Source organism: Daucus carota, chromosome 4, assembly GCF_001625215.2.
Source record: "Daucus carota subsp. sativus chromosome 4, DH1 v3.0, whole genome shotgun sequence".
In the NCBI taxonomy this organism is placed as follows: Eukaryota; Viridiplantae; Streptophyta; class Magnoliopsida; order Apiales; family Apiaceae; genus Daucus; species Daucus carota.
This window is the reverse complement of record NC_030384.2, coordinates 39,174,610-39,189,012: the sequence shown is the minus strand read 5'-3', so window position 1 is coordinate 39,189,012 and position 14,403 is coordinate 39,174,610.

Sequence of the window (14,403 nt, the reverse complement as noted above, 5' to 3'; positions counted from 1 at the left end):
TCCCAAGCCGGTGAAATTTCCAAGAACGCGGAATGGCAACATTTAAATATGTTACACGTAAACTAGTCACATGTTACAGGATGTTCGATAAGTTAAAACTTAAAACAATACAGACATTTGGTGGTTAAATTATGACATTGATTCGTACCAAGTCGGCGCAGATGGTTCGTATTTGAAGGTGACACGGCAGCTGAGGTGATACGAAAGAGTGTCGCAGCGTCGATTGCAATTGACTAGATAACTAACTCGTTAGATTAGGCTTTAAGAAAACTGAATCATAAAGACATGAACGAAAAGACTGATAACTGTCATACGTGTTAGTTGTTGGAAATACGTGTCAGTCGCTCCATACGGACCATTTTGTGTTTTCTTCTAACTTGTCCAACAGTCACTCCTGCCCTACTACCCACTCAATCTGTATATTTTAATTATATATAAGTTCGATTTTATGGACACTGTTAGAGAGATATTGTCTAATTATTAAAACTCTCTCTGTTTCTTATTATTTGAATTTTTGATTTTTGGCACACATATTTAGGTGAGTTGACCCGGTAGTAAAAATTATAATTTTTTATTATTTTTTTATGAATTAAAATTTTGATTATATATTTTTATTTAAAAAAAAAATTTAAAAATCATATTTTTAACTACTCGGTCAAAACACCTAAAAGTACGTGTCCGAAGTCAAAGCGTCAAATATTAAAAAACAGAAGGAGTATATGATATTTGAGTCCAATTTCTTCTAATTACTTACTCTATATATTTTGTGATATCTCGTGTTTTTTTCAAATAATTAATTTGAGATGATTTTAGCAAATTCGTCAATATAAGTGGGGTCAAACGAAATTTATCTCCCCCGTCAACCTTCGAGAAACAAGTAGAGTGAGAAAGAGAGGACGGTTGGAAGTTGAATTACTAACAGGGTCGGTGTAGAGATAGAAAAATGACAGAGTGTTGAGTGTGGTTCAAAAGTCTCGTCAGCAGGGTTCATGTCACAGCGGCACGGGCATGCCAGATTGGGCATGCCATTTGGCATGCTTTTTTACTAATTTTTTATATAAATAATAAAATTTATATAAATATTATATCTTATAAATATTGAAAATTTTAAATATAGTCCAACTTCATAGTTAAATATTAGATAAACTACTAATATAAGTTAGTATTGTACTAAGTTCGGTTCTTAATATTTACTAACTTTTGTTATATTTGTAAGTGCACTTTAGTATCAATTCTGTAATGATGCAGCAGTTTTTGCTATATTTAATGGAAAATGGCATGCCATTTGGGCATGCCTTTTTGTAAAATACATGCCTATAGGCATGCCAGTGAGAACTGCCGTGACATGTACCCTACTCGTCAGTCAACCTAAAAGGACGACATGGTTAAAAAGTGAAGTCAGATAAGGAAGAAAGACGAGGCATTCAACGACATGTAATAAAACCGGTACAGTTCGTCTTTATGTTACACTCACACACAATGGACATAGTATGGCTTCTTTAATTCTTCCTGCATTTACTTCGCCAGTCTTTCTTTTCCATGCATAGATATCCGTGCATGGTTTCGTATGGATATGCCTTTGGCTGAATAGCACCATACAGCTTCTGGTTTAATACAATAAATTGAAAATTTATAACCGTCTTTCTAATGTGTGACCAAGGGCACACAATAAACACTAAATTTTATAAAAATGAGCTAATTTGATTGGTGGAGTTGATGTGAATGCAGGGGGGCCATTCACATTTATTATTTACCCACCAATCAAAAGGAGCTATTCTTATTAGAGTTAGAGACTAGTGTGTGCTCTTAGGCACACCATAGAAAATCCCAATTTATACTCCCTCTGTCCCATTTTAACTGATGTTTGACTTTTTAACACGTATTTTGAGGTGTAAAAAAATTATATCTACACCCAATAAAAAAATTAAATTCTTATATCAAATAAAAGTATAGATTCTAAACTTTTATTTGATATAAATTTTATAAAGAATAATTATGTGTAGATGTGATTTTTTTAACATCTTAAAATACGTGTAAAAAAGTCAAAAACAGTTAAAATGGGACGGAGGGAGTAATAGTACTCCCTCCGTCTCAATTTATAGGTCCATTTTGGAAAAAAAAATTGTCCCAAAATACTTATCACTCTCTTATTTCAATACAAATTTATCTACATATTAATTGTGATTTTTTTGAAACTCAACATTATTCTCATTTCTCAATGCACTAAATCCCTATATTTATTGTGATTTTTTTGAAACACAACTATATTTTCACTTATCAATGCACTAATTAATGATATATGAGATAATATTCTATCTAACCAACTTTTTTCTTAACATGTGTTTATTCCAAAATGGACCTATAAATTGAGACGGAGGGAGTATTTGTTTGAAAAGGAGATGCCGTAAAATAATAGTGGGCTGTAATTAACTTGTCATTGACTCGTTATTAGCCGATGTAGCAGCATATGATTGACGACTCGACCAACCTGCCGTGAGATAAGTGTGAGCATTTTTAAGTGTGAGCATTTTTAAATGTAGCAGCATATGATTGACGACTCGTTATTACTTCCAATTGTGAGCATTTTTTCCAAAATATATATATATATATTTAATACTCAGGTTTGACAATAGTCAAAGAATTTTACCGATTCAGGGTATTGGTTCAGCTCTTTTTGTCAGCATTTCGCTTATTTAAACAATGAATTTAATTTCTATATTTTTTATTTTTTGTCAGGAATTTAAATTCTATATTATATATGGTACAAATCTGTAAAAAATTTACGTATAAAGAAGTATAGTCTATACATGTATCCGATCAAAACTTAGTTCACTTAACCACTCATCTCTTTCAACTCTTCTTGCCCACGGGTTTAAATTTATCAATCAGTGTGCCACTTGTTTTATCCGCATTTTTATTTCAATTACATTAAAATCATCATTTATATGTAATACATTTTAAATTATGTCATTAATATACATTGAAAATCATCAAAATTTATATTTAATTTAAGTATATAAAAAGTAAATCTCTGAATTTAAATAAAATAAGATGAAACGGAAAAAATAAATATTCTCACATTGTATTTTATGGATGGAGGCGGATTCGCATGCTGATTATAAAGTTTAGAACGTAAAGATTGTTGAAAGTAGGTGAGACAGGAGAGTAATTGTGATTAGAATAATATAATGAGAAAGAAAGAGAAGGAATCGTTTGAAGATTTGAATCCCTAGTTATTCCCCTCTTTTATTTTGTTAACCACAGAAAATATGAGATTCTTGTACGACATTACTCATCACATTCCTAAATTTTCACATGCGTTTGCATATACGTAATTACAATCCCTCGTAGCCATCCCCCTATTTTAATGCAACACTAATTAAATATTACACTCTAATCACACACATTGATTCTTTGGACCATCATACTAACTCAGATGCTTTCACACCACTAATGCCATCTGCTTCCAGAAAAGGGACGATATAATCCCCTTGTTTATTCCTAAAGTTGACGCTAATTACGCTTTTTCCGCCTAAATCAGCGAGCTTAAGGGCTTAAACTAATGTGATCACCAATTGATTTGCTTCCACATTATGTGTTCATCTTCCCATGAATCTCCTAGAAAACACAAAGCACGTACAATAATCAACACGAAACAAAAACAATTATGTGTAAGAAGGGATCACGTCACTAGCTTGGTGAAAAGTCTAATATTCTTTCGAGACAAATCACCCAACTTGTTTGAACAAATCAAAAGAGAGTATATAATTTTTAAAGATTTTGAGAATGACTAATAGGTTCGGAGGAAATCACCAGGAAGCAGCGAGAGCCGATCAATTTGTATCCTGCATTAAGCTTTGGTTAAAGAACATTAGACCATTGACTGCTCGTTCAAATTGTTTGCATGCATCACCTTTTTTTATTATTCTGTGTTGAATAATTCGGAACTTTTTGTAACTTTATGAAAATACGTGATTGCAAATTAGCTATTGTGTATCATGCGTGCATGTATTCGCACCACCTTTCGATTGAATCCGAATTCCTGTACAACAACTTATAAACACGTGAAAGAGATTAATAGAATTGCTGTGATATGTCCTCCTCTGCAACTAACCTATGTTCGAAAATTAAATGCGAATAAGCTTGCCTATCTTGACCGCATGTGCTTCTGAGGATCATTCAGAAAAAAGTGTTGGGCATTTCAGTGGTTGGATATAAATATATACTTCTTCTTTCTCAATATATTTTATATATATATATATATATATGTGTGTGTGTGTGTATCTATAAAATATTTTAATTGGATACTTAAAGCTGAATTTAAAAATTGAGATGGTGAACTTGACGGTACTTGAGGCCGCCTTCAAAACCACAGATAAAAATAAATTAACATTTATTTTTCTTGAAATAGGTTTGTAATTCTATTACTTTACCAAAATAACAGAATTAACAAGATTTTAGTTAAATGTAATAATATATATTTTTTATCTTCAATTTTCACGACATGCCTCTCACCTGAATATCAGATTAATTGAAGTTATATTCAAATGATATATTTTTATCTCATTGGGCCCACTATTGCTCTTTACCTGCAGTAGAAGTTAAGTTACACAAATGTAAAATCAAATCCGGCCGAATAAGTACCTGATTTTATCGCTATATTATTGTGAAAATTAGTCATTCTCTTGTAAGGATCTTTTGTAAATCTGAATTTTCGCAAGTAAAATCCATAAATTTATATACAGTGTTACTTCGTGAACAAAAGAAAGCGCATCTACAATTAATATATAAGTATTTGTTTTAGAAAGACTAAAACATTATGTATTGACCGGACAACCTCATAAAACATTTACTAATCCGCCGCTGATAAAACAGTCAATTTTTTTTACTAAAAAAATATGTATTATACACTCTATTTTTCAATGCCGTTGATCGAACGACATTAGCTTCCCTCTAACATTTTGCAATCAAAGAAGGAGTTACTTATCGATAATAATTAATAAATAACATGTCTAGGTTCATGCATACCACCTTCACCTTAATCAGCTTTAGCGTGGCAAACATTGGCAGTAATCATATACTCTAGTTTAATCTGTCCTGATTAGCTTAATTGTTTCTGATGCAGTAACATCCAATTAGACAAACCTTCTTTTTGAAAATCGTATATATTGTTCGATCAGTTCTGATTACTTTAATTACTGAATACATGTTTGCTGTCGACCCAACATAATTTTACATAAACATAACACACAATTACCGAATCCAAAGAATACCTAATAATTACTACCTCCGTCCCATTTTATGTGAATGGGTTTGACTTTCACGGAGATTAAGAAAAAGGTAGTAAATGTAGTTGAAAGGTGGGTAAAGTAGTGGGACCTATCAATATTTAATACTCCCTCCGTCCCTTTTTATCTGTCCATTTTGGAAAAAAAAACACATACCAAGGAATAATTGATTGTATGAACTTTTTCATTAAATACCTCTAATTAATATCTTGAAAATGGTGGAATACCCCTACTTTATGTCTTGAAAACATGAATTCAACCAAGTTTTAAATAAGTCAAGCCTTGAAAATTGAAATTATGGAGATATATTTGAAAAACTATCATTAAATTAGTTTTGAAAGTATAAATGGACAGATAAATAGGGACAAATTCTTACTTCCAAAGTGGGCAGATAAATAGGGACGGAGGGAGTAATAAATTTGAGATAGTAGAGGAAGGTAGTGGGTGTAATAGTATTTATTTAATAATAAAAGAGTATAAAATATAGAGTTAGTGGGTGTAATAGTGAAAAGTAGTGTTCAAAAATAGTAAGTATTCTAGGTTCATTCTTTTTGGGACGTCCCAAAAAGGAAATGAGGTCACATAAAATGGGACGGAGGGAGTAATATAACTGCAACCCCTAGACCTAGGTGCGTCCTTGTACATATACGTGTCTCTCGTAGTCTTGTTCATACTTTCTTTATAATACAAATGACTCGGATCAAAGGACACTAAACAGGAGTCTTGTTTGGTTTGGTTTGATGCCCGACACCGCATGTGTTTGGATCTTTTTCTTTTTTTCTCCTTTCCTTTTTTCAAAGGGTCTCTTTTACACGTGGCATGTCATGTGAGATTTTATGTGGGTAGATTCTCAAGAACAGAATAAATATATAAAGGCACTTTCATTCAAAAAGATTTATTCATTTTAAAGGGCATTTGAATAATGTTATCCAGGCTTGTAATGAGCCACTGATCAAGAGACAGAAGCTCACATGTTCGTTTGGTGAAGGGATTTCAATAATGAAGCAAATAGAGACGTAGTGAGTAGATCAACCACATATGTCCGTGGTTTCAGAGTTCTATATGCCACACATTGAGATTTTGAATTAAATAAATCCGATCTATGTTAAGTTTTCTCGATGCCGTATAATTGGTGGTGGACTATGCTTATAGGCTAGGGTTTTCCTTCTCCTAGACGTGCTCGAATATGTAAACGTTTGGGTTCATTTCTCCACCAGGCAGTTTTCCGCTTACACGTAGAACGAGTGACTGCTTGGCAACACGGACTTCCGACTTTTTCCCGTAAAAAATCGGCTTTTATTTTTCTGGACCGATTTGTGCAAAATGTTATAATACTAATTTTTGTTTCAGGATTTTTACTTTTTTCCCAAACAGTTTAATCACTTGTGATTATTAATCTACTTCTCATTTCTGGTCATTTTTGTAGTTTAGAAAAAAAAATCAACTAAGTTTATAAATGTTCTTTCTGAATTCTGATCATGCATGACTGCATGCTAACATGTACTCACTAAACTTCATTCCTTTTTCTTTTAATTAGTCGGGTTCTGATAAATAATTGTTATAATAATTAATTCATTTTTTATTAAAAATATTAATTATTAATATTTTTATATATACAAGAGATCATCAGTCAATCCACGTTCCAGTTGTCAGGGATCGCCTCCCTCTCCATATATGCCTATGCCACAGTAGTCACTAGTCAATGCACCAACTTGGGGGCCAAGAAAGAAACGTATATGAAGCTTAAACAAGTCAACTACTGTTGTTCTTTCCCATACTTGACAGACAGTTGTGTAGAGCTTTGGAATAATTGATTTAATTATACTATGCTGCGAGACTTCATTCAGTTGAGCAAGTCAAAGTCAGTGATCGAACCCTAGTGGATACTCAATTGACATTACCAGAATGGCACCGGTTCTTTACTTTAAACAAACCCTAGAAGTTAATGGAGCTCCAATAAAAACGCCAAAGCTGTAAAATTGATTGTAACATTTGCCAAAAAAAGATAAAAGTGGCTTCAACGTGTCACGACTTCCCAGTTCAGTTTTAAATTTTATTATTTCTTTTGATCAAAAGGTTGGTTCATTTCTGGAACGTTCCACTGCGCATGCAGGAAATACGGGTGCATTATTAATCGCACTTGCATAAACGAAACACTGATGCAAGTATAGGTTTAGTCCTATACTATGGGCATCTATTGTGCGTTCCACAAATCTTTACATATATATATATTCAAGTATTACAGAAAATGCTCGTTATACTCTCTCCGTTTCATCCAAATGTTCACATTTGAGTTAGACACGAAAATTAAGAAAATAAGTAAAAATAATGTGAAATCATAAAAAAAAGTGAGGATAGCGGTGGAATGATATTTAATATATAAAGTAAATATAATGAAAAAAATAGTTGATTTTTATATTTATTATACTTGATAAGTTTTAAAAATGTAAGTATTAGATGGAGCATCTCAAAAAGAAAAATGAAAAAAATGACTAGGACGGAGAGAGTACGATATTTTCACTCATTCTGAAGTAAAAAATAATATCAATTTTAACTTATAAATTAAATCAATGTTTAAATATTAAAAATTGAAATAAGTATATATATCGAAAAAGAAGATGGACAAAGTGTTGGTGGAAAGTAGAAACATGCAAAGGGTAAGAGATAGCAAAACAACGAAATCCCCACTTGGCAACTGGTCCACTAGCTAGCTATCTGTGTCCATCTTTTGATCCGCTTGTGATTGGGCTGCAACTCACCTGCCTACTTTTCATCTTTCCAGATATATTTATCTATATACCTACTGTGCACTGTGCTCTCCATTGATCATGTTGTTTTTATAGATTGGTTAGCTGTTGAGAAACATTATGCACGCATGTTCTTGCTTAATTTTGATCAACCATCTCTATTCTCTTCGTCAACTTTTTCTCAAGTTTAGACTTATGCACAATGCCATGAGTTTATTATAAACTTTGTTAAGATCCTATGTGAGGCAATGGGTTTGTGATGTAATTCACGGTGATTTTTTGTTATTTGTACGACTGTTATAATTTGTCGAATTTTTCCTCGAGTTTTGAATTGCTGATTTAGAATGTGATTATATTTTTATCTGGCCTTGTACTACTCATATTTGCTCGTTGTAAACTCCTAAAGAATATATTAAATTGAGATCACAAACAAGTTTGAAACCCCGTGATGACTCTCACATTAGGTTTGCTCTTTGGTGTTATAACCCTGATCCCTCCTATTTTAAAATCAAAAGGCTATAATCTTGGAATTTTTGGACCCCAATCACACCGTGAAATCCATTTGACCTCAAATATTTAATAACAAGACATTCATGAACCATGAAATCCACATGATCTCACTTATTCAATAATAAGAATCCACGAATCAGCCTCATTATCCTACATCATAAAAAACAACTACGTAGAAATATGTAGTAAACTATGTCATCTCCGAACTCAACATCACTAGACATCCGTCCTGGTAGACTATTCTAGTCGTCTAAGCCCTTCCTAGATTAACCACATCGAAGAAGAAAAAAAGAGAAAAACAAAAAAATGACCGAAAATAAATTTTCCAACAAAGGCAAAATTAACTATAAAGACTTCAAACACTAACTAAAATCCCGAAATACTAACTATAATCCCAACCGCCATCACTCATCAGCTAATTTATATTTCCTCAAATTCTCGCATTCATTGACATATTTCTGGCTGGCCAAGAGACATTCCATCCGATGTGAAATGTCATACTGAAATAGAGACGCATGGCATGGTCCATGCTATTTACTCCTTAATAAAATCTATCAATCGCTATGCAGTGATCGACCCTGTTTGCAATATAGAATGATTGATGTATGATTTGTCTGATTCAGTCCTTATCATTTCTTCCCCACTGCCTAGCCCACCTACTCTTTCCATTTTCTTCTCCTCTTCTTCCTTCCCTCGCTCATTATCTCCAATTCTCCATCCATCTCATTTATCTCTATGCTTTACTCTATAGATAAAACGTCTTTTTGCTCAGATATATTAAGATAATATTCTTTATTTTCAATCATTCAAACACTGAAATCACAAGCTATTTGAGCATTAATTAAAATAAAAATATATGTTTGTTAATCTAATTAAATGTATGCTTTATTGTTTGCTTAGTAATTACATTCATGTCAAGTTTTGTGTTTGGAATCAAACAAGATTATTATTCTTTTATAAATAGTACTCCCTCCGTCCCTTTTTATCTGTCCATTTTGGGAAAAAAAACACATACCAAGGAATAATTGATTGTATAAACTTTTTTATTAAATACCTCTAATTAATATCTTGAAAATGGTGGAATACCCCTACTTTTATGTCTTGAAAACATGAATTCAACCAAGTTTTAAATAAGTCAAGCCTTGAAAATTGAAATTATAGAGATATATTTGAAAAACTATCATTAAATTAGTTTTGAAAGTATAAATGGACAGATAAATAGGGACAAATTTTTACTTCCAAAGTGGACAGATAAATAGGGACGGAGGGAGTAAAAGTTAAGAATATTCAATTCATGGGGTCGATAATGGACCACCATCCACCATAGTTGAAGTTCACTGGTTCATATAATTATCGCCTCCTCTGCTTCCCAACTTTTCATAATACAAACAAAACTTATTATTCCATTTCTGTCTCTGCGCGTCTTTTTTTTTATTTTAATTTCAGTTATGTAAATTCAGTTATAGCACCAATGAAATGATTATATATATATAATTTTCTTTATTCTTTATATAACTAAGATAATGTGAACAAAGTTCTGTGTAGTCCACATATTTATTGTAGTACCGTAGACCACGTATGTTCTACAACAATAGAATAGCATAAAAACATGGCAAAATGTGTTATTTTGCAAATCATGTTCTATAAACATAATTATTTTGTTAAAAATTTTGACAATCCTAAACATTCGACAAGTTAAATAGTGAAAAACACATTATTCTGCAAAACATGTTAAGTTTGCAGAACATATTTACATATTACAGAACATATGTGTTCTACTTGTCGAGCATTTTCAATATTTTTCATGAAATAGTGATATTTATAGAATGTATTTCACAAAATAACAAGTTTCATACATTTTGCAATGTTTTTATGTCATTCTATAGTTGCAGAACATGCGTGGTCTACGGTACTACAGTAAATATGTGGACTACATGGAACTTAACTCAAGATAATGTATTGTTAATATCGATAAATGAGAACAAATCCAGGCCAAAGATATTCATTTTTCAAGATTTATCAGCTGTATATATATAATTCCACTAGGTTACTTACATTTGTTTGTATTCCCCCACAAAGTCTTTCTCACAATGACTGGGATGATTGATGCCCGTCGTAATTTGAGTAGATTTTTCTAAGACTTGATTGGTTTTTCTTATTACTTTGAATATTTTTATCATTATTGAAATGATGGCTAACAATGAGAGAATTTAACCCAATTCTCTAATCTAAACGAATATGCATATGAAATATATTCCTTTAATCAGTTAAATGAGAATATATATATATACAGACGTTGAAAAGCTAGAACGCTAACCACTATCTACTACTCTAATTATCTATATATCACGACAAAATTCTTCATAATTTGAATCATATTCATTGTAAGGGATTCGAGAATAACAACATTGCCGACATAGCATCAATTACACGTTGAATGATAAATTTATTTTCAACGACATAGGATTAGTATAATTTTACTTACCTCTTTATAAGAGGTCTTGAACAATTTTCGTTTCATCTTTCGAACACTACAAAAAAAGCGGGCATTTTCGACCGCCAAAATCGGTCGGAAATGAACAAAATCGGTCGGTTTTGAGGTCCATTTCCGGTCGGAATGATACGATGGCAGGAAATTCGAGAATCAAAACTGGCAGATAAACGCACAAAAGACAGCCGCACATGTCTATAGTAGTGAAAGTTGATTTGATGTTATGTTAGTTTGGAAGCTGTTATGATAATAGTTTTCCACATATACATTACTCATCGCCGAGTCATTTATTTACTTTTCTGGGACATACACTTCCAGCTTATTGCTCAACCAACAAACTATATAGCTGATTAAACGAAAAACTATACAAGCACATGCATGTGGGATTCATGCACACACCACATGTATACGTGTGTATGCACACACTGCTTGGGAGCATGTGCTTAAAACCCTTAAAACCCGACTAGCTCTGATATCATTTTAAGTTATCAATTCTTGAAAAACACTCAAACTTATTTATTATGCTCGAGACCCGACTAACTGTGATATTATTATAAGTTATCAATTCTCGAAAAACTCTCAACTGCGATTTATTATAGCCGCGGGCATCAAGGAATAAGGGTGTAGAGTATATCCGTGAAAAAAGAAGAATGGAACAGAACAAGATCTTTTAGACATTGCAAAGGGGCAAGTTATAAGGGGGCAGAGATAACATAATTGTGGTATCAGAAACTTAGGGTTAGCAGATCAATACTAGCATGTTTCTTTTTTGTTTGTTTTTTTACTAAATTCAATACTAGCATGTTGCCGAGAGTGGACTCGGCAGATTCATTATAATATTGAATCAGCTAGTTGCTCTGGTTTTGTTATCCCGGTATGGGGGATGCACCGACATTCTTCACCCATACGTGTGTGCATCACATCGAATGCTACAATAAATATATGCACGCGATAACATTCGAGTATATTTGATATTTAATGCCACCAAATCAGATTTATACGATCTCTCAAATGTATTATTTTATTGTACTTTTGTTTAATTAGTGCGCAATTTGCAGTTGCTTTTGCTATATCCTTTTATCCTCTAAATCTTAAAAGCTTTGGTATAAATTCTTTATTGCATAATTAGCTAGGGTGGACGTATAAAGTTTTTTTTGTTTATATATGCTTCTGGCTGTAGCGCTTTGATTCTTCATTCGTAGATTTTATTGTTACTTGACTGTGCATTATAATATGAAATCAACGTTAATTATACAACGACTAGGTGACGGGCCGTTAGTCTGGCAACAATGTTTTTGGGTTGGTATAGCACAAGCCATATGGGGCTAATTGGGCCATATACCGCCCCTTGGTGTTTCCGCAACCACAATCAAGAAACAACTTCGCGCAAATTCTGGGGACTGAAATTCTGGATTTCATCAAATAATTTATTTGAAAATTTGAATTTGAATTTCAATTGAAATCTGCACATTCAAATATTAGTATAAAGTTGAGAATTTGAAATGACAACTCAAATCCTATCATTTAAAATTCATCATTTGAAATGAAATGCATGTTTTCAAATGGATTCTAAATATAATTATAAATTTGTGATGAGCATTGCTAAGTATTTAAAATTTGTTTAAATTTTTCAATAATATGAAACACAAGGGGCATATATTCAGGGATGAATGTATATGCGCAGCCGGTCTGATATAGTTGTCAGGAATGTTACCATCTTTATTATCCCACGTCAGTATTTGAGAATATATTTTTGCTAGTATCTGAGAATAATTTTCGGCTGATTTTTTAGACAACAAACATTTTTCATTTAGAATATATTACCACCTAAGTATATAATTCGCAACATTGTGTTACCAAAACAGAATTTAGTATCTGGTATTCATTTTATCTTTTTTTGCCACGACTATTAGTAATTTAATTTATTTTTTTTAAGGTACTCTCTCCGCCCACCAGCTTCTTTGCACGGAGGAAAGGGATTCAACACGTATTTAAAGACTATGATTAAGTATAGTTCCATCCACCAATTTTTTATATTATTTTATTTTATTTATTTTGAATAAAATAATGATGTTTAAATTTGTATTCATAAAAGAAAAAATTTTAAAAAAATTACGAAACAATGCTTAATCGAAGTCTTAAAATACGTGTCAAATAATGAAAAGAAATATATAAACAAATGAGTGGAAGATAATAGCAATAAGATTAAAATGTTATTTAGGATTATCAGTTTTGTTAATAAAATTAAGATCTAACCCTTTTTGGTGAGCTCTTGTCGAGAACCTTATCTTCTAGATTTTATTAGTTGTATTCATCTTTTGGGATGTTTATGTTTATTTTGATATTTTTGTGTGTTTTGTTATGGGTTTTATAACGTTTTTAGCAAGGATTTACATAGTATTTTGGATAATCCATAAAGTTTGCATGGTGGTTAATATCGTAAAAGCTCATATTTCATCATAAAAAATTGTTCATATTTTTGGGGTCATTTACTCATCTAATATTATTTAATATAACTGATAATTCTGAATATTGGACTACAGATGATGCTTATGTGAAGGTCAGGTGTGATGCAATTATGTTCAAAACTGATGTAGGTTGGATTGTTTTAGATTTGACTGTAATATTTTTTAGATTAAATAATTTAAATATGTTAAACGATCAGAAAACAAAACAGCTATATAAATCGTTTTGATAATTTACTAAATTATTCGCTTTTCGTAAAAAGAAAATGTCATGTGGGATTTTCCGTAGGTGCTTCATACCTTATGAATCGGGGAAAGGTTGAATTTATAATACAAGTATATAACTGGGCCTCCTAATGCATTTGGTTCTCCGTATTAAATACTCCAAAAGCCTGTTAATACAGACTCCGACACCTTACAGCCCAGGTATGAACCACGTACCCAACCCAAGCAAAGCTAATTTAAACGTCATAATGAATTTTTTATCATCGAAAGTATTTTCACTAGATAAAATTCTTAACTTGCATAATACAGTAGAATAGTTGATGTTACAAATAACAATTATAATACATATATAAATATTCTCTAAATGAAATTGTCTTCCGGATAATTTTTTTGATAAAAACCGGAAAATAGATATAATTGATAAATATTATAAAAATATATAAATATTTATTTTAATAAATTATTTTTTTTAACAAAAAATTTACTAGATTCATCACGAGTTAGCAAGTTTTAAATATAGCTTAACTAAAATTACCCGATTCGATTAACTTCCGATTTTTATTACCTACTACTTGTGCAGCCTTATATGTAAAATTTGAATTAGAGATTTCTCGTTACTTTGCTTTCGGGGAAGAATTGTAAACTTTGAATTAGCGAATTGCTTTACTTTGCTTTCA